The sequence below is a fragment of the Pleurodeles waltl genome, chromosome 7, assembly GCF_031143425.1.
Source record: "Pleurodeles waltl isolate 20211129_DDA chromosome 7, aPleWal1.hap1.20221129, whole genome shotgun sequence".
Taxonomy (NCBI): domain Eukaryota; kingdom Metazoa; phylum Chordata; class Amphibia; order Caudata; family Salamandridae; genus Pleurodeles; species Pleurodeles waltl.
In genome coordinates, this window is record NC_090446.1 from 1,485,021,557 (window position 1) to 1,485,048,072 (window position 26,516).

General features: G+C 44.0%; 1 protein-coding gene across 2 annotated transcripts in view; it reads right to left on the reverse strand.

Annotated features, from left to right (window-relative positions):
• The window catches only part of LOC138246549 (sialic acid-binding Ig-like lectin 11), a 239,411-nt gene extending 232,102 nt beyond the window's left edge, over nt 1-7,309 (reverse strand). Inside the window, exon 1 of one of the 2 annotated variants that reach the window (XM_069201216.1) lies at nt 7,216-7,309. The gene's annotated coding sequence lies outside the window, so the exon portion shown is untranslated. The remainder of the gene's footprint in view (nt 1-7,215) is intronic. The other variant, XM_069201219.1, reaches the window with a different exon arrangement.
• Nucleotides 7,310-26,516: the final 19,207 nt, after the last annotated feature.

The window sequence follows — 26,516 nt, forward strand, 5'->3', positions numbered from 1 at the left end:
CACATGTGGGTGCACAAAGCCCACTCTAGTGTAAGCCAAGAGCATATGGCTGGCATTCCTGGAACTTTACCCATGGGAAATAAAAGGGGCAGTGAAGAGGCAAGAAACAAAAACAACTGAATAGTCTTTTGAATACCCATATATTTGGCGTGTCCGCCAAAAGAGGGAGCTCGCAGCACGAGCCAAAACAAGGTAACTGGAGCAATACGCGAAGGCAGTGATTGCTTTTCTAGTATAGTGACATTGACGAGCACTGGAGCAACCAGGAAATGCAACTTCCTTCTGACTTTTAAAAGGACTTCAAATGACTCTTCTGACCTTTGTGAAGGCATACCTCCAACCTCCTAGCATGCCCCAGCTGCCACATGCTTGGTCTCTTCTTTTGATTCTATGGTACGTAAGTCTACACCTTGCACTCCCTCTACTGGATCCTACTTGGACATGGTAAGGTTTTTTCCAAAGAGCCCTGGCGGAGACAGCTTGTCCTGTCTACCTGACTTCATGTAAGAACAACATAATTGGAATAGCCAATAGGTCTCACCATTGGGACCCTATAAGTATTTAGCCATGCAGCACATTAAACCTTTGTCAGAAATAAACTGTATGTGCGTTCCTTCATACACTTGGCATTAGACTGTAATAGAACATCCCCTAGAGGTCACCACAACAAAAATAGCATTTGGAAGAAACCTGGTCATGTAACCATATAGTCAGCCCATAGAGGGCATAACCACATGAAAAGAGAAGGGCAGAGAACATTGCAGTGTAACAATATATTCAGCCCCTAGAGCGCACAATGCATTACATATTTTCAGGCCTAACAGGTCTGCTAGAATATTACTACAAACAAGGCCCTTAGAACACAAACTACTCCCAGCTATACAGGGAGTGCAGAATTATTAGGCAAATGAGTATTTGACCACATCATCCTCTTTATGCATGTTGTCTTACTCCAAGCTGTATAGGCTCGAAAGCCTACTACCAATTAAGCATATTAGGTGATGTGCATCTCTGTAATGAGAAGGGGTGTGGTCTAATGACATCAACACCCTATATCAGGTGTGCATAATTATTAGGCAACTTCCTTTCCTTTGGCAAAATGGGTCAAAAGAAGGACTTGACAGGCTCAGAAAAGTCAAAAATAGTGAGATATCTTGCAGAGGGATGCAGCACTCTTAAAATTGCAAAGCTTCTGAAGCGTGATCATCGAACAATCAAGCGTTTCATTCAAAATAGTCAACAGGGTCCCAAGAAGCGTGTGGAAAAACCAAGGCGCAAAATAACTGCCCATGAACTGAGAAAAGTCAAGCGTGCAGCTGCCATGATGCCACTTGCCACCAGTTTGGCCATATTTCAGAGCTGCAACATCACTGGAGTGCCCAAAAGCACAAGGTGTGCAATACTCAGAGACATGGCCAAGGTAAGAAAGGCTGAAAGACGACCACCACTGAACAAGACACACAAGCTGAAACGTCAAGACTGGGCCAAGAAATATCTCAAGACTGATTTTTCTAAGGTTTTATGGACTGATGAAATGAGAGTGAGTTGATGGGCCAGATGGATGGGCCCGTGGCTGGATTGGTAAAGGGCAGAGAGCTCCAGTCCGACTCAGACGCCAGCAAGGTGGAGGTGGAGTACTGGTTTGGGCTGGTATCATCAAAGATGAGCTTGTGGGGCCTTTTCGGGTTGAGGATGGAGTCAAGCTCAACTCCCAGTCCTACTGCCAGTTCCTGGAAGACACCTTCTTCAAGCAGTGGTACAGGAAGCAGTCTGCATCCTTCAAGAAAAACATGATTTTCATGCAGGACAATGCTCCATCACACGCGTCCAAGTACTCCACAGCGTGGCTGGCAAGAAAGGGTATAAAAGAAGGAAATCTAATGACATGGCCTCCTTGTTCACCTGATCTGAACCCCATTGAGAACCTGTGGTCCATCATCAAATGTGAGATTTACAAGGAGGGAAAACAGTACACCTCTCTGAACAGTGTCTGGGAGGCTGTGGTTGCTGCTGCACGCAATGTTGATGGTGAACAGATCAAAACACTGACAGAATCCATGGATGGCAGGCTTTTGAGTGTCCTTGCAAAGAAAGGTGGCTATATTGGTCACTGATTTGTTTTTGTTTTGTTTTTGAATGTCAGAAATGTATATTTGTGAATGTTGAGATGTTATATTGGTTTCACTGGTAATAATTAATAATTGAAATGGGTATATATTTTTTTTTGTTAAGTTGCCTAATAATTATGCACAGTAATAGTCACCTGCACACACAGATATCCCCCTAACATAGCTAAAACTAAAAACAAACTAAAAACTACTTCCAAAAATATTCAGCTTTGATATTAATGAGTTGTTTGGGTTCATTGAGAACATGGTTGTTGTTCAATGATAAAATTAATCCTCAAAAATACAACTTGCCTAATAATTCTGCACTCCCTAAGCAAATGCACCAACCATGAGAGAAAGCTTAAAATAATCATTGAATGGTGGGAGAGGTTATGATTTGTGTCCCTTCAACCTAGAGTGGGGACCCTGAAGATGAGCTGGACAGAAAGAGCACATTGTGCTGAAAGTTTTGGTGGAAGTCCCATTGTGCTGAGATATGGGCAAAATTGTGTTGTAAAAGGAATGCCCCGCTGTGTCGGGAAGAGCTGACTTGAGGGTTTCCTTTGTCTTTTTTCTATTTAAAAGGCGCCAGGTTGTATATTTTTCCACTGCTAAACTTAGGAAGACTTTAGGAATGGGGATGCAAATTTAAATGGTGCTCATGTGAAGCGCTCCAATCTTCTGGACGAGTTTGCCTTATATAAATACATTTTTAAAATCCTTCTCCAACTTGCAGTTTTTGTCAGGTGAAGACACTGCAAGAAAACAGCAAGATGCCAGACGAAGAGACAACATACTGCCACGAGCGCAAAGCAGAGAGACAAAAGAAAAAAGTACTGCACTGACACTTAGGTACATGGCCGATCATGTAATAATCCATGTAACGGAGTCAGTCTCCAAGGCTTTAACAAAACAGGCTCAAGGTGGGACCAACCTAGAGCATTTATCTAACAAACCAAAGGAATTTTCAAAGGCAGGCCAAGGAAAGTGATGAGCATGTGATGGGCGTGGTGAAAGCCCACAGAAGTAGATTACCTCAAGTTGAGAGACAGCGCATGCGCACTGCCTAGGCTCGACCTAAAAAGCAGCATAGAGAGAAGAAAGTTTGCACTTCCCACTTTTTAATGTTATTGATTTTGACCATTTGATTCATCAGCAGGTGCTTAAGCCAACTTCTGAAGTAGTTGCATTGTGCCGACCCTATAGAGACACATGCCCTTTGTCACGTACACCAGGAGGGATCCACGAGGAATGCATCAGGAAGGGGTTTCACACGTTTTAATGCTCTGTCAGATACTACAGGAATTACTACAGGAAAGGCATTTACACTTGTAAACTCTCTGATGCAATGGGAGAGGCCTTACACAGTAAAGTCTGTGGCAGATAACCTAGGAGGGGGTTTGCATTATGAAGTCACTCCATAATAAACACATAAGAATGAACTTTACATGGCTTAGCTATGCATGACCTTCTTCAACAGATCTCTAGTCCAGGAACTACTAAAGAAGACTGTTTTTTATAGTGTACAGATGAACTTTCATGTTTAGTGTTGAGTTGAATGTGAATGCGCCAGTCCCAACTTAAGAAATAGAAGAAGTGCACCATGCCATGTGTGCCAGGGCAACAGGACTGGTACAGCGTGACATGACATGCTGTAGACTCCCTACTGCTAAGATGATGATCACATCAAAGCATAGCAATGTTAGAGCATATAGAGTGATCGGGTGGGTGTAGAAGTGAAGGTAATAGATCTGGGTGATAACTGTAAATGCCTTATGATTGGCGAATTTATGAAGGTTGGATTGTGGCTGGTCCACTGGGTGAAAGAAAGAATGGGCAAATGAGTGAATGGATTAACAGATTAACACATGACAAAGTGCATAGATGGTTGAATACAGAAATCAATCAAGCATTTACAATGCATCAGGTCTCGCGTTTGCTCATGTTAGAGCTGATCGCGTTGTAAACTTCTAACCCGACTTTTCACCTATCGGGCAAAAGTGCATTTATGTACATAACCCGAAAAAGTGAAATCAAGTATGTAAAGTGCTCGACTTCTGCCAAGCGAGATCGGGCTCATAAATTAGAGAAAAAAAAGTCCACGAGCCCGATGGAAAACAGCGAGCCTCGCATGTTTTCTGTACTTGGTCGCTGCGCTCGAGGAGGCATAGCCACCGGAAAAGGCATGCCATATGCGTGCCTTAGACTAATGAAAGCAAGCAGATTCTATTAGGGAAGCCCACCAACCAATAAAAAACACTGATGTGAAGTTGACAGGGCTCCGAGCCCTTTTATAAATACAAAAGAGTCTCCCTGCGAAACGCATGCGCGAGGGCATGCAACGCAGGCTCGACCCTAAAAAGGGAAAAGTCAATGAATGTCAGTTAAAAGCAAGACCTTTTGGCTTTGCTAATTCTTGTGTTGGTGTGACACAGATAAAACAGAAATTGGATATCAATATCAGGGAACTTGGCATGAAGCACGTTTATTTGATATATGGGATACCCAACAGTACTATTGCATTTTTGGCTGTAGTGATTATTTAAAGAATCAGGTCCAGTTACCAGCTATCACATGAACCACACTCACTATAACAACCTGATCATCAAAATAGCTTTCATAATGATTCTGTGGATATCCATATTGACAACTAGCTCGAATTCAAAACATTTTTCAGGCTTAAAACATTGAAAAGTGAACAGGAAAGATGTACAAAACGCATCTTTCAAGAGGAAATAAGAGTTTAATAACATAGAATGTGATTGCCAACACAGAAAATAGCAAGAACGTATTTATTTAAAAATAAACTTCAAAGACCTGTTTTTCCAAATAAGTTCTCTACACAGTCAACAGATGAATAATCGAGTATAGTCATGAGCAAGTGGATTTTAACAAGCATGGATGTAGAATTAAGAGGTCTATGAATAAATGTTCAAAGGTTTGTGTAACCCCGGAGTATATATGTGTCTGAAAGATAATCATATTAGTGTTCAAACTTGTCAGCAATTAACGTCAAAAGAATGTGAAACGTGATAAAACATTCTGTTTCTACTTACCAAAGTGCCCGTGGGGTCTTGTGCATGGGCAGTTTGACTGATCACAAAAGTTCCACAGTGCAGGGAACACTAAATCAATATTTAGCATTTTACATCAAGGAACACAGACACCATTTAAACCAACATTTTCAAATCTTAAGAAACTAAGGGGCAGATTTTAAGAAAGTGCAGCACCACTTTTCTTGCGTCCTGTAGAGCCCCCTAATGCCACCATGTGTGCGCTGTATTCAATATATGGTGCACCATGGCAGTAGTTAGGGAACTAGCATCAGAATTTTTGATACTAGTTCGACATTTTGCAGGATTAGCGTCAAAAATGTTGACGCTAATCCTGCAAAGCCCATTGAGGCCCAGTGTAACCCATGGGAGCATCCTTTTAACACCTGCTCAGTGCAGGCGTTAAAAATGGTGAAAAAAATGACACAAAGAAATCTCTTAGTTTTCTTTGAACCATTTTTTCGGCTCCCTTAACAGGGGAACCCCCCTCACATACATTATACCTGGCACAGGCATAATGTGGCACAAAGGGTTGCAAAGTGACGCAATGCATGCATTGCACAACTTTGTAAATATGGCGCTGCAATTTTGGCCTTCTAACGCCACATTAGCGTAAAAAAATTACGCTAATGTGTCATTAGAATGGCGCTAGGCCCTCTTAAATCTGGGTCTAAGCTGGTTAGACTCATATCCCAGAGGTTTCAACAAACGGTTTGAGTTTAGTTGTACATTTGAGGTGTTGAAGCTCATGTTTTACAATAGGCAGCAAAGAAAGACTCTGATAATCATTCTCTAGTTCAATGAAAGAGCACAGGTGAGGCGTAGATACTAGTGTTTTATGTGTGATCAGATCCAACTTCATCAATCAGGATTTATGAGTATTGCTGCGCTTGGTGTGATTAATTCAGTAGCATTTACTGAACTGGGTTTATTTGGTTGGACACACAAATACTACAGTTGGTTTTCAGTGTGAAAAACTTGTGAATTCTGAGGAAGAATCTCCTACACTCCAAATGCATAAAGGGTTTCTCATTCCACTACCAGCTCCTAGTATATCTGATCTGTTTCACTTCAGTTCATCTTCATTAGTTCTTACAGCTGGGGTATCAGCTCGTAGCTCGTCTAATAGGCTTTCAGGCAGAGAGTTTGCATATTTCATGGTAATACTTCTTACCAGTACAGACTATAATAGAGCGCTGATGTGCAATACGAAATAAAATACCCCCAACTGCAAGTACTGAGGAAATTATATTACAAGCCTCTCAAAGATCCATGAAACTACAGAGAGAGTCCTGGGGGAACTGTGAAGGCCATTGTGGAGATTAAGCAATTTATTGCCCAGAGTTACAGAGTGGGACACATTAATTAGATTAGGCACCGAGGCGAGAATTATATGGGAATTGAGCCCAAGACCCACTGAGGCGGGAATTGAACCCTGGTCCCAGGCCAGATCTTTGCATCAGGGTCTGCCCTCTAACCATTGTGCCACATTTCTCCAAACTTTTGCCGGTATCGTATATGGTGCACTTCTAGGGTGAAAAGGTAAACACCATGGTTTAAGCTCAACAGACATAAGTTGTTCAGCTGCAGTACCTTAAATTAGTTACAGCTGAAAGTAAAAACTTGTCTGTGCTTTTTGTATCGGAGAACATGCGTGGACCAGAGAAAGAACGCAAAATGAGGTCTTGCGTAGGCCAGTCACATCACAGGTTCACATAAGGCAGGGCCCGGTGCTTAAAATGGACCGGTACTGTCCGGTACTGTGCGCACTGTTTTATTTTGAAAGAGAGTAATACTTTTCATTGGAGAGTACCGGCACTTCTCAGAATCAACTCTATTTTACCATTTCGAGTCCCGGTCCCCATCCCTCAGGCTGCTAACGGGATCATCGCAATAATTTACTTCAGAGTCAGTGCTTATTTTTCCCTGCGTGTACTAATGGACCATGGACTTCATAGCGCTAGGCCCCAGAATAGCACCCGCTTTCTCTCTCTGGCTGAATGCTTGATTTAGCGCACAATGCAATACACACAGTTTAGGTTTTGTGTACTTACTTCGTTAGGCGCTGAGGAGTCGAGGCGCTCGTGCGTCTGTGCCCCGTGGGCTGGGTGCGTGTGAACCAACGAGTACATCCTACGGGGGATGGAGGGAAGAGGCAAAAAGCAGAACCACGAGTGAGCAACTTCCTTCTCGCGCACATTAGGGCAACAGGGCGGTTTCTTGGCAGCAAGTGCCACCTCTCCTCGGGGTATGCGGTTTTGCATTTTGTGACCAGCCTCAATGTAGATTATATTTGTTTAACTCACGAAGGTGCACGAATGACTCCCGCCTCCTATTTTCCTAACACTAAGCATTGCCTGGCCCCTTTGCATTCTTCGAGAACCTTACAGTGCTCGGTGCCCGTCGCAATAGCAGAATTTACGAGTTTTTATTATTACATTTCTCCCAGAAATTCTCTTGCTAATTTTATACATTTTTTTGCACGAAACATTTTTTTCCGGACCTGTAACTGTGTCCTTTCCGAGGGGAGCCAACCTTGGACAGCAGCAAGAGCACTGCGTGTGTCAGGTACGCTTGCGCCACCTAGTGTTCTCAGAGGAGCACTTCTTTTCTGAGCTGAAGTCGCTGTGACAATGTCAAGAAATGCGACTCATCTCCTGCTCCCGCACCCCCTCCCCCATCCCCCATCGTGACAAAATAAGCACCATAGTAAGAGTAATAACAATACTGAGAACCGGTATTTACACTGCTTAAGAGCAGCAGAAGTGGTGTATGAAATACTACATTAAATAAAGTTACTGTGGGGGGGGGGGAGTTTTTATGAGTGTGACGTCTGGGAGAGGGAAGACTGCGCTCGCTACAGTATCTCGACACTTTTGTGTGGTAAAGGGGATGCGCACTTGGTGATGTTTAATGAATTGGTCACTTGAGGGATGTGTGCAATGTTTGTGACAAAGGTGCCACACGTGGCAATATGACACCGATTGAAGAGTGTGTGCACTTGTCATGTATGAGTGTTATGTGGCATGGGGTGTGCGGTGCAGTTGATGCAGCGCAGTGTGAGTGAGTGTGAATAGCTTTGTGCAACAGGCTGAGTATGAGTTTTATCTTTGATAAAGGTGGGCGCTGCACTTGTGCACTATGTTCCTAATATCTAGGGTTAGTGCACGTTATGGCATGAGTGTGATACTTATTAGTGTCAAGCCATAGCCCAAGTTATTGATTTGAATGTTATTATTAATAAAATAGATGCAGCCTGGGCCCTGCAGCCATGAGGTGCCCCAGGAGTATTTCATAACAACATGGAATAGTTCTGGGAAATCATTAACTGATTCTGCACTATGTGTATTGCCCCTTGGTGAGTACCACTGTGTGTCTTCAGAGGTGAGTCAGTCACCTCCAGCTGTGAACGATCCTTACACACACGTTTCGTAAGCAGTATGCCCTGGCGGAGTCATCACAAGCCGTGGGTGGTTGATTACTGATAGAAGTGGGGCATATCGTCGAGGGACAGCAGCCATGTGCGGCTGAGTGTGAAGTTAAGCTGTAAAAGGGAAGATTGGGGCAATCCTGCCTGCCTGATGCGCAGCCTCACTGACAGCGCCACAACCTCCACCCTCTTCAAAGCTGTTGCGCTTCCTGCCCGATGGTAGGCGCAGGTCACGCACTGAATTAATGACAGGACACCAGGTTGGATTCCGACTGCCGGGGTGAAAACACGGAGTCCACCTTTATTCCCTCGCACCTTACGTCAGGGGCACACACCACTTGTATTCCGCAAGCAGGGGGAAACGCGGCATGGACTGGGGAGGAGCCCCCTCCTGGTTAGACCAGTGCATGCTGCAACATAACAAAAGCCAACCTCAGACCTGACTGAGCTCTCAGGGCAGTGGCCTGCACAAGAGTAACAAGCATTTGTAATGCAAAGGGTCTCGCACTTGTGAGAGTTAGAGCTATTGGCATTGTAAATGATAATGATTCGACCTATGTGTTTTGGTTTGCAATGTAGCGGATGCATGTGGGGTGTAGTGGAATTATAGGCGCTGCAGTGGAATATTCGTGAGGTGGGATAGTGTGTGAGAGAGAGAGAGACAGATGGGAAAGAGAGAGTACAAAAGAGAGAGATTGCGCTAGGAGTGGAAGGGCACATTGAGGGAGTGGGGATGGGAGAGGTGGGACAGTGCACGGCGTGCGGAGGTACAGGTAGGCAGCATGTGTTAGTAGGGAAGATAGAGAGAAGATAGGTAATGTGAGGGAGGAATGAGAGGGGGCAGTGGTATTGCGAGAGGAGAGGTGGTAGTGGCAGTGTGAGAGAGAGAGATAAGAGGGGCAGTTGGTGTGTGGGGAAGAGAGTGTAGGTAGTAATAAGAAGTGGGGAAGTGAGCAGTGTGAAGCTGCTGGGCTAGACGCAGAAGTATTAAAATGAAAAAAAAATGAAGCAGGAGGAAAGAGGGATCAAAGAATAAGCAGAGCTGGTTGGATAATATTAACACTTTATGCTGCAGTACCTGGACATATCCTTGTTAATACAGTGCTTGGAGTTCACTGAGACAGCTCAGGCAGCAGAGGCGCTTCAAAGTGAGAAACACTGCAGTGAAGAATGAGAGTGAATGAAAGAGGGTGGAGAGATAAAGGGAATAAATGTGGGATAAAGATAGACTGAGCAGAGATCATAAAGAGATGCACAGAAGAATGGAGAACTACATTGGGATCAATGAAATGGCTGGAAGATAGAGGGACTGAGGAAAAGAGGAGGATATAAATATAAAAAGAAGACTGGAAAAGTATAGTGAGGAGACGGAGGGGATAGAAATAGAAAGTAGGAGCGTATAGAAGAAATAAAGGAAATACTGGAGAGTAGCAAGTGAAGAGGGGCAATATAAGAGAAGAGAATGTAAGAGGGAAAAAACTGAAATACAGGGGAGAGTAGAGAGGTGGACAAAATAGCGAAGTAGGAAGGATGAGAAATGTACAAGGAAGGATGTAGAGATGGCCAGAGACTGATAAGAGGGAAACAGGAAGGTTCAGTTTCATGAAACAGTGAGAGATGGAAAGTAGGTGCATGAGAAGTAGTTAGAGAATGCAGAGCATCCCACTTAAAACACTGATCCCAGCTACACCAGCATGGCATATGTCAGCATCTCATGTTTTCTTAACCCCTAGTCCACTTTCAGGGGAACAAACAATTCGCAGATCAATAAATATGCCCTGTTAATACCCTGACTTTCCAAGACAATAGACAGTACAAGAAAGTTGCCAGTTCTACTCCCAGTTGGAGTAACTGGCGCTAGGCTTGCCACAAAGTAAAAGACGCTTAAACACAAGCAGAAAAAATATAAATGCAATTTTGATGCTGAGCTACACACTCGATTGTGGTGCAATAACCTCTATGAAATATAACGTATTGTTAAACATATCTTTACCCTAATTTCTGACATCTGCTGAAGGGTATTTGTCAGTCCCAGAACAGCGCTTCAGAGGTGAAGAATGTCTTCGTAGTTTGTTTTAGCTGAGAAGCATCAGTCTTCACTTAATCACCGGCAGTGCCACCTACAGGGAGTTTGCATCTCATGAAGCATGTCTGTGATAAACACTTAAGCGCTCGCAGGTCTCATCTGATCATCCGAACAGGAAAGATTTGTCAGCAGAGCTGCCAAGGTTTCAGATTTTTTTGTGCGACATCTGCACGATTTCAGAGTAATTAGGAGTAACATTTGAACAACTATGAGTAACACTTTCTACCGAGCGAAAATAAAGCAAGGAAGGGGAGGGGAACATGTAGATATCAGAAAGCGACACTAACCTAGTGCCCCTGTAACCTGATCTCAACACCGCATCTTCAGTTGCCTGCGGTCACACTGCGGCTGCGCCCGAGGATGTGTCAGAAGGAAAGGAAACGAGATAAAGGGAACGGGGGCGGGGAAAAGTATATTGGCAAAGTGGAAAAGAAGTTAAAGAGATATTAGAGATATTAGCAGTTGTAAACTCCCAAACGGACTTTTCTTGCCACATTAAATGGAAAAAAAGAGCGCGATCGCGCTGCTACACTCTTAGTTAAACCTATAGGCAAAAGCGCAATTATCTACGTAACCGGTAAAAGTACAATTAACTATGTAACAGGGTCAATGTCATGCAAAGCTCTCGACTTCTGCCAAGTGAGATCACGCTGCGAAAAAAGATAAAAAGTAGTCCACAAACTGGATGAAAAACAGCGAGCCTCCTATGTTTTAAGTCAGTGGTTCCCAACCTGTGGTCCTGGGACCCCAGGGGGTCCGCGAAGTCTCCTCAGGGGGTCCGTGACTGCTTGGAAAATTGAATAATTTTAATAGATTAGGTCCCCAGCTTTCAGTAAATACTCAGTGGGGGGTCCACAGATTCCAATAATGATTCAATGGGGGTCCCTGAGCTCCGGTACTGATAAAGTCGGGGTCCACAAAAGTCAAAAGGTTGGGAACCACTGTTTTAAGTACTTGGTTGCTGCACTCGAGGAGGGCTAACCACCGGAAAAGGCATGATGTATGCATGCCTTCCCCTAATGAAAGTGAGCAGATTTTAAAAGGCAAGCCCACGAACCAATGAAAGACACTGACGTGACATGGACGGGGCTCCGAGCCCTTTTCTAACTACTAAAGCGTCTCCCAAGTGATACGCATGCGCAAGCGCATGCGGCGCAGGCTCAACCCTAAAAATGTAGCCTCAGTGACAAACAAGGACGAAACGTCAGGGCAATGCTCCTGCCTCATGCAGTTTTCCTTGAAGGGCTGATCCAAGGAAGCCAGATGCCATCAATTGGTTAGAATATAATATACCTGCATGTATGTCTCTTGACACAAAATACTGACATTACTAGCAGAGGACACATCTTCATAAGTCCCCTTTTCTAAGGTTGGTACTCTTACTACAATGCCACATACGGTGTGGCGCGGAAGGGAGGTTAAGATCAGTGGTTGCAAAATGTATTAACAATAGACTTCGGTTTTCTAGAAGATGTACGCCCATGTCCTATTCCTGTCTCTTCATGTTCTTGTTGAGAAGAAACGCTCCATAAGCATCTCGGACAGCTGACCTCGGGAGCAAGACATGGTAGAAAGCCTGTGGCAAAGAACTATCAGCCTGCAGCGTTAACCCCTACATCCCTATTAAAGAAGGTACAATTCATTTGGACATATTTGCATGTAGCAAGTAATAATGCCAGTGAGAACTGACCAGTAGAAAGGTCTTACTATAGCATAGAAGAGGAGAGGCCATGACCAGCCACCAGTCAAAGAGTGGGATGTGAAGGTTCATCTCTATAGTAGAGACGCTGGTTGGCTGCCTGACCCGGAGGCAGCAAGAGTTTCTGAATGGTGATAAGCAAATCTCAGAGTGAGCAGAGGAGAGGGGAAACCTCAGCTGCTCAAGCACCTGAGGGAGCAGAAAGGGAGCAAAATTAAAAAGGTGAATCAAACGCAAATGCTGTAAACTAGTCAACCTGTTGCCAGGCAAAGTGTAATGTTGTGACCAGTGTTAAAACCTTTCCGGCTCTTTCTGACTCAGAAGTGTGGTGGGTTTTGGCTCTTACCTCTTTACCCCAGAAGTGATGTTCTGTGATTCTACCCTCCTTTACCCCCCCAAGCCACCAGTGGGTCGCCTGCCATGGCTTTGAAGGACTGCCTATATCAAGCCTGTGTAGTGGAGAGAGGAAAATGGTTAGGGGTCTCTTGATACTTGTTATGACTCTTGGTGATAATAAAATATAGCATTTTTGAAAGTGCACATCATAAAAATGATTCCCTGAAGCTAATGTGACCATTTGGTACCAGTGTCAGATGGGAGAAACAGTGCTCAGAAGCATAACTATGCTTCTTGTATAAGAAATCAAATGGGAGAAGGGCAGTTGGGATGGGGAGAATTTACCCTTCCCAGTGGTACTTATCTCTATTGGAATTTAACCTAGAGGGTGATCCTGAGTAGAGGACCACTTCTAAAAGCCAAGGTATGTTTTTGATGGAGAACTTCGAACGGAAATAACTGACATATTTCAGCAAACAAAGGCACCCACCAGCCCAGGTTAGTTTGTAAAACGAAAGAACCGTGGGGTGTATAATGGCCTTTGCTGGCACAGAGCTGAGCACCTGTTTTGTGTACATGTTAGTGTCCTCAGGAAGTGTCTTTGTGGTGTGCAACTGTGGTAGGTGACAACTCATCCCTCTCATCAAGTCAGAAATGGTCCATCCTGAAAACAGCTATTTCCCATTTGTCTCACTGTCTGGGAACAATACACAAAGACCAAGTGCCAGCTACACCTAGTCAAGTGACCGGGGATACAGGCTGCCGGCACTTAATGGGTGGAAAAGAAAATGACAACTTTCTCAAAGTGGCATTTTTAGAATTGTGACTTAAATTCTGCCTTTACCATTAAAGAGGGTTTTAAATTGCAATTCCTTAGATGCCAAACTCAACATTCCTACCTGCTCCCAATTGAAAGTTATCACTTAATCAATGTAATAAGGTAACTCCGTGTTATCCTATGGGAGAAACAGGCATTGCTAAAATGAAAAATTAGTTTAAGGGTTTTTCACTATTAGGATATGAAAAAGTTAAAAGTGCATTTGAATTTGTTTTTTAAATACACTGCACCCCCTCCCTAGGGCTATTTAGGGCCTTCCCTAGGAGTACATTTTATGTATTAAAATGTGTTTTCCACAGTCAAATTGGCAGTTTAAAACTGCACTCACAGGCTGCAATGGCAGACCTGAGACAGGTTTGCAGGCGACTGAAGTCTGTGGCACAATCAGTGCTGAAGGCCCACTAGTATTATTTAATTTACAGGCCTTGGGCACATGTAGTACCAATATACCAGGGACTTATAAGTAAATTAAATGTGCCAGTTGGGTGTAGGCCAATATTACTGTGTTTTAGGGAGTAAGCAAACACTTTAGCAGTGATAAGCAGTGGTCAAGTGCACAGAGTCCTAAGGCCATCAAAAATGAGATCAGCAAGAAATGGAGGTGTAAGGCAAAAAGACTGGGGGAAGACACTATGGGCCTGATTACAACTTTGGAGGACGGTGTTAAACCGTCCCAAAAGTGGCGGATATACCACCTACCGTATTACGAGTTCCATAGGATATAATGGACTAGTAATACGGTAGGTGGTATATCCTCCACTTTTGGGACGGTTTAACACCGTCCTCCAAAGTTGTAATCAGGCCCTATGTCCTAATCATAGTTGAACTCTTTGTAGTTGTAGTTAAAACTCCAGCTGACAACGCACCCAGTAACATGTCAGCACACACATTTCAAAACACCATTGGTGCAACCCTGTCTCCTCCCCTGATCATGGACACGGCAGAGTGTGGAATAGAGCATTCTGTCTTTACCAGGATTGTGGATATTGATGCTCTGGATTTTTTCTCTGGTGCACCTATGCCTGGTGCTTCAGGATCTGCATACCTCAAGTGCATCACCATATGTGTTGATGCCCTTCAGTGGAGACCCTTGCTTTGAGGCCAAATCCACCATTTTGATGCATGCCTTCGACTCACTCTGAAAGACGTTCCTGTTTTACACCTGCCTTCCTGCTTGTTGACATGTGCATGTCATGTGTGAGATGAGGAGGTTCGCTAGGAAGAGCAGGCGGGGGAGGCAAAGCCGGACCATAAAGGGACTGCAGATAACACACCCCAAGGTCTCAAGATGTACTACCATGAGCAAAGGGAATAAGAGAAGTGTAAAGGGGCGGAAGCAGAGAGGATATGCTCGCTGTCCCTTCTCCTTCAGCTCAACAGGTAGCTGTACCTTGATGCAGGAAATCCTGAGACCATGATTGCCCAGGTGTCCTTTTAAAAGAACCAATACTGGGAGGAATCCAGTGGTCTAAAAACTGTTATAGAAAACTGTTTTGTTGCTAGCACACTGCACATTTGTATTCGGCATTTGACAATGCTTGGGCTTGCTCCTGAGAAAGTGCTGGTGTGAAGTCTGTATTTGCTAATTACCTTGCAGAATGTACCTCGCCTTAGAAGGCTCACCCCCACAGAAACAACAGAGGGCACGCAGACCTCTTGAGCCATACACAGACAAGGCTGCCCTTTGATATTTTGGTGGAGAGGCAATAGGCAGCTGTGTCAAATGGGGGCACGGCTGAAGTTCTCAGGGAAGGTCTTTCAATTCAAGCCACATTCTAAAATGTCCCAAAATGCTGGGCAAGAACGTTGGCTCAGGGGTGGAGTTATGATGTGGCACCCATGGATTGCACAGGGGTGCCTATCTCCTAGAACTTTCCAACCCCACATAAAAAAACCCTACACAAGAGAGAGACTTTTGAGAACACTTTCTGGACCCAGAAGGTCAGAAGTGGATTGGACCTCCTGTAAGTATCTGGAGGAGCCCTGAAGGACTTATCTGCCCCCAACCCATACAATGGACAAGAAATGAACTCCAAGGGTCAATGGCCGGCATCCCCTGTGACTACAGGGACACAAAATGCTATAGAACCACATTTTACTGAATGACCGGTTGCTCGTTTATAACTGGACTTTCACTGGACTCTGTACAAGGCCTTTGCTGAAGCAAACCTTGAAGTTTTAAAAGCCCCCTGAAGCCTGAAAGCTGTAGGTGAAGAGCTGAGGAAAAAAAGGCAAACCACTGCAAAGTTTTGGAACTTTGAGAAATTCAGACTTCCAGCTGTGGGACGATCAGCGCCAACTTCTAGAGCCCATTCGGTAAAGGGTCGACTTTGCTGGGATAAAGAAACACATTATCCCATCTGGAGCTTTTCCACAGCTGCAAACTCGTTTCAGGGAGCCCTTGCTGAGAAGGTATCTGACACTGTACAGCCCTCTCCAAATACAGCCTGCTGCCTTCTCCCACTGGAGGAATCTGAGCTTCATTTCAGAGACATAGGGCCTGATTTAGATTTCTGAAGATGGGTTACTCGGTGACAAATGTGAAGGATAGCCCGTCTGATAAAATCTAAATCCCACAGGATATATTGGGATTTAGATTTTAGGGCGATGGGCTATCCGTCACAGTTGTGATGGAGTAACCCGTCCACAAAAATCTAAATCAAGCCCTAAGCCTGAAGGTAGAAATCTTGAGCAGGCGAAGGCACCAAAGGTATTCTGGGTGCAAAATTTGACTTTCCCCACACAGAAATATTATTATCAAAATCAACAACTTCATTGGGACATCACTCAATGCTTATCCAATTTCATGAACACATTCCCAGATACAGCCTGCTGCCTTGCCCTGTTGAGTATTCTGACTTCTATTTTCCAGACTAAGGGGTATATTTACAAGCACCTAGTGCCACTTTGCGCCACCTTAGCATTGATTTTTTAATGCTAAGGGGGTGTAAAGGAGGTCTTTCTCCTGTGCCATATTTGCAAAGTGGTGTAATGCTTACAGTGCGCCACTTTGTAAACCCTTGCGCCACATAATGCCTGTGCTAGGCATAATGTATGCAAGAGGGGTGTTCTGACGCAGGGAGGCCCAAAAAAATGGCCTAGTGAAATGTACAACATTTCACTGCACCATTATTTCCATATGTTTTAATGCCTGCTCAGAGCAGGCATTATAATGGCGCACCCATTTTAATCAATGGGCCTCCTTGTGATTTGCTGAACTAGTGTCAAAAAGTTTTACGCTAGTGCGGCAAAGTGCCACAATGTTGTAAAAAATGTTGATGCGATTGTCCTAATGACCGCCATGGTGCGCCATATTATAAAAACGGCACAACCATGGTGACGTTAGGTGGGGCAAGGGCGACGTAAGAAAAGTGGTGCATCAGGACCAATGCACCAATTTCTTGTAAACATGCCCCTAAGTCTGAAGTTAAAATCCTCGGCCAGGCCATCCCGCTTGATGTATCTTACCTTGGAATCAATTCTGGTGAGTGTCAAAGTATGCCTAGGTCCCAGTCTACTGTGATTATAGACTATCATTGGTGCTTAGCGCTTTGTGGAGCTATTTTCACATAAATCTTTAACAACTCATGTCTCCAGTTTCCATTTACTAGATTTTTGTTGTTTTCTTGCCATTTCCTTTAATAAAATGTACTATATATCCTGATTCGGTTTCAGTTTCTTGTTATATCTTGTTTTGAGTTTATTAATGGTTTAATACTGCATTAATACTTTACATATTGCCCTAAGTTAAGCCTATGTGATCTGTGTCTCAAGGGGTTGAGCTCAAGTTAATTTAGTGAGTTTTGGAGTCCATCCTTAGAGCATGGTGTTATTATTTCTTGAGGTCAGCAAATGCCCTCCCCAAATAGTAATCCTCTTTCTTACAAATGGCATGTTGGGATCCTGGCCATAAGCAGTTGTCAGGGTCAGTGTTTAGATAGGTACCTAAATTCAGAAAGCAGATGTGGACTGTTACTTGTTGTGTTGCAGTTTTCTTTACAGAGATATTTCTTTAGCTCATTCCTAAATTAGTCAGGGCCAGGACAATCATAATGGATGCAGGGACACTCTTCTAGGTCTTGGATGCATAGATGAAGGTAAGCATTGCGATGAGCCCAGAAAAAAACACGGTTGATGACCTTTTATTGTCTTCACAAGCCTGGGGAAATTTCGTTTCATTTTCAATCTGTACATTCCTGGAATTACCCTTCATTCAAATGGATGAATACACATTTCAGAAAAAAAACCCTCAAACCATGATTCTTGCCATTCACATTAGCTTGTTTATTTAAAAATGGGTCTCCAGCCTTTTGTGTAGTAAGAGCTACCTATGTCCAATGAAAATCATTGTGAGCTACTATTATTATTAGTGTTGAAATAGTGACCACATTACACATGTTTACATTAATGTCCATCATATGCATGATCACTAGCAGCAATGAGATCAGTGCATTGACAAAGATTACCAACATCAATGTACCATGTCTATTTGGAATGCCTCTACATGGGTGGTGTATAACAGTCAGCCCCTGGCATTAAAGTAGTAACTTTAGTAATAAGTCTCACCATATTATTTATCACTCAAAAAACAGCTTTAAATATACTTTGGTAAACCTGCAGTTTTTCTCCAAACGTCAGCCTGTACATTGTGAAAATACACATATTTTCATCCAGAATACACAAATTCTGCATAAATACATTAATTCAACAAGCAAAATGTTTTAATTTAGGAGGCTGGAATACACACAAGAGAGCCATTTACAGGTAGCAGGAGAGCTACCAGTAGCTCGTAGGAGAAGGGAGGAAGAAAAGTATTGAAGTAGTCACATCTTTATCACCATTACATACTTGCGGGTGCAGGGAGGAGTGGTCGCCATGCTGAAAATCCAGGACTATACAAGGGAGACAGTGCTGGCATATGTGTGCATTTAATGCACAGCCAGCTCACAGATGGTGTAAAGTGAAGGCATTTGAGTTAAGACAATAGATGACCCAAAATATAGGTTATATACAATTCTGCGTTACAGAAGGGACATGAAAATGTAATCGACAATGCATATATTGTGTGTTTAATAGTAATAACCTAGAGTGAAATACCAAAACTGTATTTCTGAAGGTGTATTTACTGTGTTTTAATCTGTGACTTTAACATGTTGAATTACAAAATGAGTGCACATTTATATTCGTGTATCTTCGATGATATGATGATGTAACCTCATATCCCTGTTTCATTTATGAGCCACATATTCTTTATAATTAAAAGATGCCTTTATAATCATGTATTCGAAAGGTGCATTAAGGTTATGCTAAAGTTAGCATGACTGAAGGCCTGGAATACTTAATTTCTAGTATTCTTTAAACTTGGAGATTTGCTTAAATTGAAAATTCTTCCATTTTACGTGCGTTCGTGCACGTCTACAAATAATGAAAGGCATGTTGTGTGTGTTAGCTAGTGCAGTGGTTCCCAACCTTTTCACTTCTGTGGACCCCCATTTTTATCAATACTGGATCCCGGGGACCCCCACTGAATCATTATTGGAACCGTGGGACCCCCACTGAGTCAATACTGATAGCTGGGACCTAATATTATTACATTTTTTAAGCAGCCGCGGACCCCCTAATGAGGCTTCGCGGACCCCCAGGGGCACCCGGCCCACAGGTTGGGAACCACTGAGCTAGTGGATACAGCAGGATACTTTGACAAGGACAAGAGGAGCATAACAAACTGAGAAAAAAGGAAACTCCTGTTAGGATGCCTTGCATGTGGAGACATTCAAGGTCGCCCTGATTTCCAGACTGTGGGATGCGATGAGTGATGGGACTTGATAGATCCAGCTGTGCAAGGACAATGAAAAACTACTGGTTTTGATGATGGAGACTTTTCAAAGATTATGTGGGTTTAAATGGAGTACTCACAAAAAGAAGATACACTGTTCCAAAAAGAAAAAGGAAATGTAGAATGACACAGGGCAATTCTCTTGCTAGAAGCAAATGCCCTCACACATCCAATTAGATGTCATCCTTCCTCATCGGACACGCTCCTCCTCAGACCGGCACTGCAATGTTGACCAATCCAAACTGGGTGAAAGGTAGTTTCCTCCCCCTTCTTTACCTTGATTGAGAGAGTGAATGAGTTTTATCTCTACTTTCACTCTCCTTTTGATTTTAACTTTGGCCAAGACCCTTCCTTGATCAAATACATTTATGGTGATGTGCTAGGTTTTGAGCCAATTTTATTATTCTTTTGCTCTCCTATCCTTAATGTGCCTGTAGGTGGGCATTGTCCTCTATACCACTTACCATGTCACAGAGATATTTTGAAGAGATCTCCAGCAAAGAGCCCCCTTTACGGGGTGCCCGTCAGACATTGCAGCGCCGGTCTGACGAGGAGCATGCCCGATGATGATGAATTACATCCAATTGGATGTGTGAGGTCATTTGCTTCTAGCAAGAGGCTTGTGGGTTTTCTTCTCAGGTTTCTGGTAGACACATTTCCCATATATACCTGATAATAATTTTATTACCCAAGAATCATTTAGACATTCATATAGACTATGTTAAAAATGGAGTCTCTAATTGGCAGAGGTATTCACCTGTGTCCAAACAGGGACCACAATCCTAGTCAGGGTAAGTCACACACAATCCAAATTATCCTGTGCCCACCCTCTGGTAGCTTGGCATTAAGCAGTCAGGCTTAACTTAGAAGTCAATGTGTAAAGTATTTGTGCAATGAGTCATACACCAACACAGGGAAAACACCACAAAAAAATACCACACAGGTTTAGAAGAATATATGATATTTATCTAGTTAAATTAAAGTCAAAACGATAAGGATTCAATAAGCACAAGTTGAGATATCACTTTTGCAAGATTAAAAAGAGTCTTAAATCTTAAGAATCAACAGTTGTCTCTTGTGTGCCCAAAGTACCTGGTTTGCATCAAAATTATGATACACAAAGACTGCAGAGGAGGAGAAGCTTGGAAAAATAGGGTATGCGTCAGATTTTCTGACGCGGCACCAATGATGTGTTGTTTCTTTCCACACTGCAAGGGGCTTTGTGGCAATTTGCAGCACGCAGTCTTGGGTCCTCATTGTGATGGCTGGATCTTTTGATGCCCAGGGACTATGCGTGGATATCCTGGGCATGCCGGACAAAGTCACAGGAGTTGCATCGATCCGGTAGGCCAGTGGTTCCCAACCTGTGGTCCAGGGACCCCTAAGGGTTCGAAAAGCCTCCTCAGGGGGTCCGCGACTGCTTAGAAAATGAAATAATATTAAAAGAATAGGTCCCCAGCTTCCAGTAATGACTTAGTAGGGGGTCCCCGGAGTCCAATAATGATTCAGTAGGGGTCCCTGGGTTCCAGTAATGATAAAGTGGGGGTCCACAGAAGTCAAAAGGTTGGGAACCACTGCTATAGGTGATGCGTGGAATTGACTGTTGCACAGCAGGCACTGCTTCGACCTTCACCTGGGAATTCGGGCTGCATCATTCTGGTTCGGATGCGCATCAGTTTTCTCATCGCAATGCAGGCTGTGCGTCGTTTTCCTTGAAAAGCTGAAGTTTTTTTAGCCCTGAGACTTCAGAAACAGGAGACAAGCTCAATCCAATTCCTTGGAAAGCACTTCTTAGCAAAGTCAGAGGCCGGCAAGGCAGCAGGGCAGCAGTCCTTCACAGCAAAGCAATCCAGGTGAGTCCTTTGGGCAGCCAGGCAGTTCCTCTTGACAGGTTGCAGGTTCAGGCCCAGAAGTGTCTGATTTGGTGGGGTCAGAGTCCCAGCTTATATACCCAAAATGCCTTTGAAGTGGGGGAGACTTCAAAAAGTGGTTTTGAACTGCACAAAAACACTCATTGTTCCCTTCCAGTACAGGTCTGTCTTCCAGGGTCCCAGTAGGGTGTTTGGCAGTCCATTGTGTGAGGGAAGGCCACTAGCCTTTGAAGTGTAAGTGTCAGGCCCACCACCCTCCCAGCCCAGGAAGACCCATTCAGTATGCAGATGAATGCAGGTGTGACTGAGCATCCTATGTTTGTTGTTGTCTGGGTGAAATGCACAAGGGAACTGTCAACCAGCCTAACCCAGACGTAAATTGGAGACAGGCTGTAAGGCACAGATAGATTTTACGTGAAGAGAAATGCTCACTTTCTAAAAGTGGCATTTCTAAAATAGTAATATTAAATCGAACCTCAGCAATACGCAGGATTTTCTATTACCATTCTGGCCATACTAAACATGACCTGTTTACCCCTTTCTGATCAGAATCTACCACTCAAACAGTATGTGAGGGCAGCCCTAATGCTATGCCTATGAAAGGAGCAGGCCTCAGAGTAGTGGAAAACGAATTTCAGAGTTTTCCACTACCAGGACATATAAAACACACTTGTATATGTCCTGCCTTTTACCCACATAGCACTCAGTCCTATGGGTTACCTAGGGCCTACCTTAGGGTTGACGTATATGTCGAAAAGGGGGGTTTAAGGCTTGGCAAGTACTTTTAAAGGCCAAGTCCAAGTGGCAGCGAAACTGCACACACAGGCCTTGCAATGGCAGGCCTGAGACATGGTTAAGGGGCTACTTATGTGGGTGGCACAACCACTGCTGCAGGCCACTAGTAGCATTCAGTTTACAGACCCTCGGAATTACTGTGCAAAAGCAATCCTGAGAGGCATTTTCCTCTTATGTTACTGCAGAATGCCTCACATTAAAAAAAAAAAAACAATTATAATAACAATGCAAACACATATAATTAACATATTAACTAAAACACATTAACATTATTAAGAGGCTTAGGGCCTGGTTTAGATTTCGGCAGACGGGATACTTCATCACAGTGGTGACGGATATCCTGTCCACCGAAATATAAATCACTGTTGTGACGGAGTAACCAGTCTACCAAAATCTGAATCAGGCCCTATATTTTTTACAACTATATTACTGAAAACAATATTGAAAACGATGATATTCTTGAAAACTATATTATTTATAAATTTGATATTGATATTTGAAATTGATTACTTGTCCTCACACTGTCATTTCAGATGCTGCAGTAATGTTATCAAGGATGTCATAGAACATTTCATAAGTGATGTAATGTTTGAGGTATGTAGATGTGCACTGCTAGGGAACAAGCTATATATTGTTTTGGAATTGTATGATGGGTAAATGTATTTGTTGTTAGATGCGGTTTAGCCTTGCTCTTTATGATGGAATGTTTATTTGTTTACATGTCTTTATATGTTATACACAAGAAGTGAAAAGAGAAAAACCTCACTAAGTTGTGCCACTAACGAGAAAAATCTAATTTTAGAATTTGTAGTACAGTTACATGAAATAGTTTGCCCTGTGCATAGAGCTTCAGTCAAGTTGCCTCAGTGAATTCCAAAACGTTGTTCTTAATAATCTTTTAAAATATATTCATGAAAGTTTGACTGCTTTTAAGAAAGTTGAGCTTGTGAAGTTGATGTGTGTACCAATACTGTCATGAACTGCAAGTTACCTTTGATCCACCATGGTCTATTGTAATACCCTGGCAATTAAATATATTTTATAATCTTCAAAAATAATTAATTGAGCATACTAATTGCATTGTCAAGGTTAAAACTATTGGCTTTGCCAAATATTGTTTTTTGTTTTCTCGCACTACTATTAAGCTGCTTTTGCCAATATAATGTTGTCATACCATTATGGGGCACTCTTTGCAAGGAGAAGGGGATACATCAAATAAATTATTTAGCTGCATAATTATAGTTGGCTTGCGCCATATTAGTGTAAACAATTGAATGCTAAAACAGCGCATAGCTAACTCCATATTTATATTTTGCTACTAAATCCATCTAGCGTCAAGATATTGGAGTTAGCGCCATGTTTAGGATGCACAAAACCACCTTGCATCAATGAGATGCAAGGTAGGCATTCCCGTCCTAAACACAACACTAATGAAGGAAGAGGACTGAAAAAATGGTGCTAAGTCCAATTACAAAAATAAAAGCCTAGTCAATCCCAGGTGTTAAAAAGAGGCTCACACACCACTACTCATAGAAAAAACCCAGAAGGAGCCTTGGAAACTGCCATGACAACATGGAAGTGCTACTGCTACTGCTCCATTTCGGCACACGCCGCAGATGTCTGCAAAGACAGCAAATCCAACCACCGCACCAACCTCAAACCCCACCACAGCAGCCACAGAGGCAGCGCAGTAGGAGGAAGAGAATATTTAGACAGCAAATCACCATCTTAGGAATGAGGGAACAAGATGTGGTCCGGATGTACAGACTCAACCGGAGTACATTGTAAGCCTGCAGCACCTGCACCACACATCACAGCAAGGCTGCAAACATAACATTCCACCAATTACAAAACTCCCTGATGTCCTCCACATGATGGCATCTGGATCATTCCAGACAATGGGTGCTCTAGTGGCTGGTATCTCTCAGTCATCCTTCTCCATCTGCCTACCAAAGGTCCTGGTCGCAATCCTACACCTCACACCACAACACATCTGCTTCTCAAACACCCAGCAGCAGTAGCACAAGCAAGCAAGATTTCTATCAGATAGCTGGGATTCCACATGTGCTGGGTGCAATGGACTGTACCCATGTCCAGCTGGTGCCACCTGCAGCAATAGAACACCTCTATAGGAACCGCAAGTGCACACATTCCATCAATGTGCAGGTCATCGTGGACCACTGTGGGATCTTCACAAACATCCTGGCGAAATATCCTGGGAGCGTCCATGACGCATACATTTTTCCATTGCACCATCAACCAGCGGTTCCAGGATGGCGAATATGGCAATGGGCTACTCATATGTAAGTCACCATACCAATCATACCACACAACACACCAACCATCAAGGACAAAGCAGACAAACAACAAGAAATACACATGGGCAGGAACACAGAGATGTACAGTCAACAACAAATGAGCCACATGCCACAGTACACTGCACACATTGCATGTCACAAACACCCAAATCTACATAATACAGCAACACCCTGACTGGCAAACCATGTGTGGACAGGTGGAGCCAAGTCTCCTTTGCATGCAGAAGCTGCTCACAAATCACAAATGTTCACAGGTTGACAACTAAATACAGATCACATACACACATTAAACCAAACAAAGAAGCGCACAGGTATGTCAATGGTCATGATGAGAAAGTCACACATAGGCTCAGTCCCATGTAAATTATGGTGTGCAAGCCTCGGGGAGAACCTAAATCTAATGCCGCCCAAGTGGTGCCATAACCAAGTATGCATCAGCTACACATACCTGACTTAACTGTAGTGTTCACATACACCTGTCTGCTGCAATGTGTCCCACACATACGTACAGAAAAATATTTGCCATTGAAGACTATGGGGTTGAATCATGAGAAATAGGGCAGCACCTACTCCAGTGCCACCTCACATGTGCCCCTAGTGCCCACTAAGAACTCCATGGTGGTCATTACAACCCTGGCGGACGGTGTTAAAGCAGCGGTAAGACCGCCAACAGGCCGGCAGAATTTTTGGGGGAATTACGACCGTGGCGGAAACCGCCAACAAAGACAGCCACTTTAACACTCAGACCGCCACGGCGGTACAAACAAACAGCTCGGCGGTCACCGCCAACAGACAGGCGGAGGACAATGTACTGCCCACACTATTATGACAGGCCAATCCGCCACCTTTTCTGGGGCGGATTCACCGCAGATGAAAAACACGGCGGAAACAGGAATTTCGAAGTGAAAACGCTCACCTCTACACACTCCATGAGGAACGAGGACACCATGAAGCCGGAACTCCATATTCTCCCTGCAAAAGTCTTCCTGCTCCTGTACCAGGAGCGCCAACGCCGGCGGCGAAGACCACGGTGAGTACTGCACCTACGACACAGGGGAGGGGAGGCAAAAAACAGGGACACACACACGCAACACCCCCACCCCCACCCTCACCCACTACAACACACACACCAATGCATATCTATACATTACAGTTACACCCCCCAACCCCCCGGAAGAATGCAATGACAAAAGGAAATGAGTGTAACCATTGTAATATATCAAAATTCAGTAAGCAAATATATACATATATACACTATTAACAAAATATACACCGAGATTAGTAGTCCAAGTATTGCACCATTTATAGTCCGTGGACCACTGGGCTCAAAATGCATGGGCGAGGCCCACACACGATACCAGATCAAAACAGAGAGAACACTGCAGGGGCATCAGATAGAAATACAACAGGCACCTCAGGGGGAAGGGAAGGGGGGCACCTCAGCCGGATGAGTGCACGACGCCAGATTTACGAGGGGCCTCCATGCCCTTTGATGTATCCTGGGGAGTGCAAAGCCTCAGTCTCTCAAGTCTCTACAATGGGTGATTTGCACACTGTTCAATCCTGGGGAGTGCAAAGCCACAGTCTCACAAGTCTCTACAGTGGGTGGTTTGCCCACTGTTCAATCCTGGGGAGTGCAAAGCCACAGTTTCTCAAGTCTCTACAGTGGGTGGTTTGCAGAACAGACATAGTGGATGCATGTCTCCACTGGTTCTGGAGGGGGCTTGGTGCCCAGAGTGCTTCATCCTCCCAAGGACAGACGTAGTGGATGCATGTCTCCACTGGTTCTGGAGGGGGACTGGTGCCCAGAGTGCTTCATCCTGCCAAGGACAGACGTAGTGGATGCATGTCTCCACTGGCTCTGGAGGGGGACTGGTGCCCAGAGTGCTTCATCCTGCCCAGAGTGCTTCATCCTGCCAAGGACAGACGTAGTGGATGCATGTCTCCACTGGCTCTGGAGGGGGACTGGTGCCCAGAGTGCTTTATCCTGCCAAGGAGAGACGTAGTGGATGCATGTCTCCACTGGTTCTGGAGGGGGACTGGTGCCCAGAGTGCATCACTCACCCCGTGATGGTCCCTGTTGCGTCAGTGCCCCTGCCGCTCATGGGCTAGCGGTGCTTGACTTGGCGGTCCTTGCCCTGTTCAG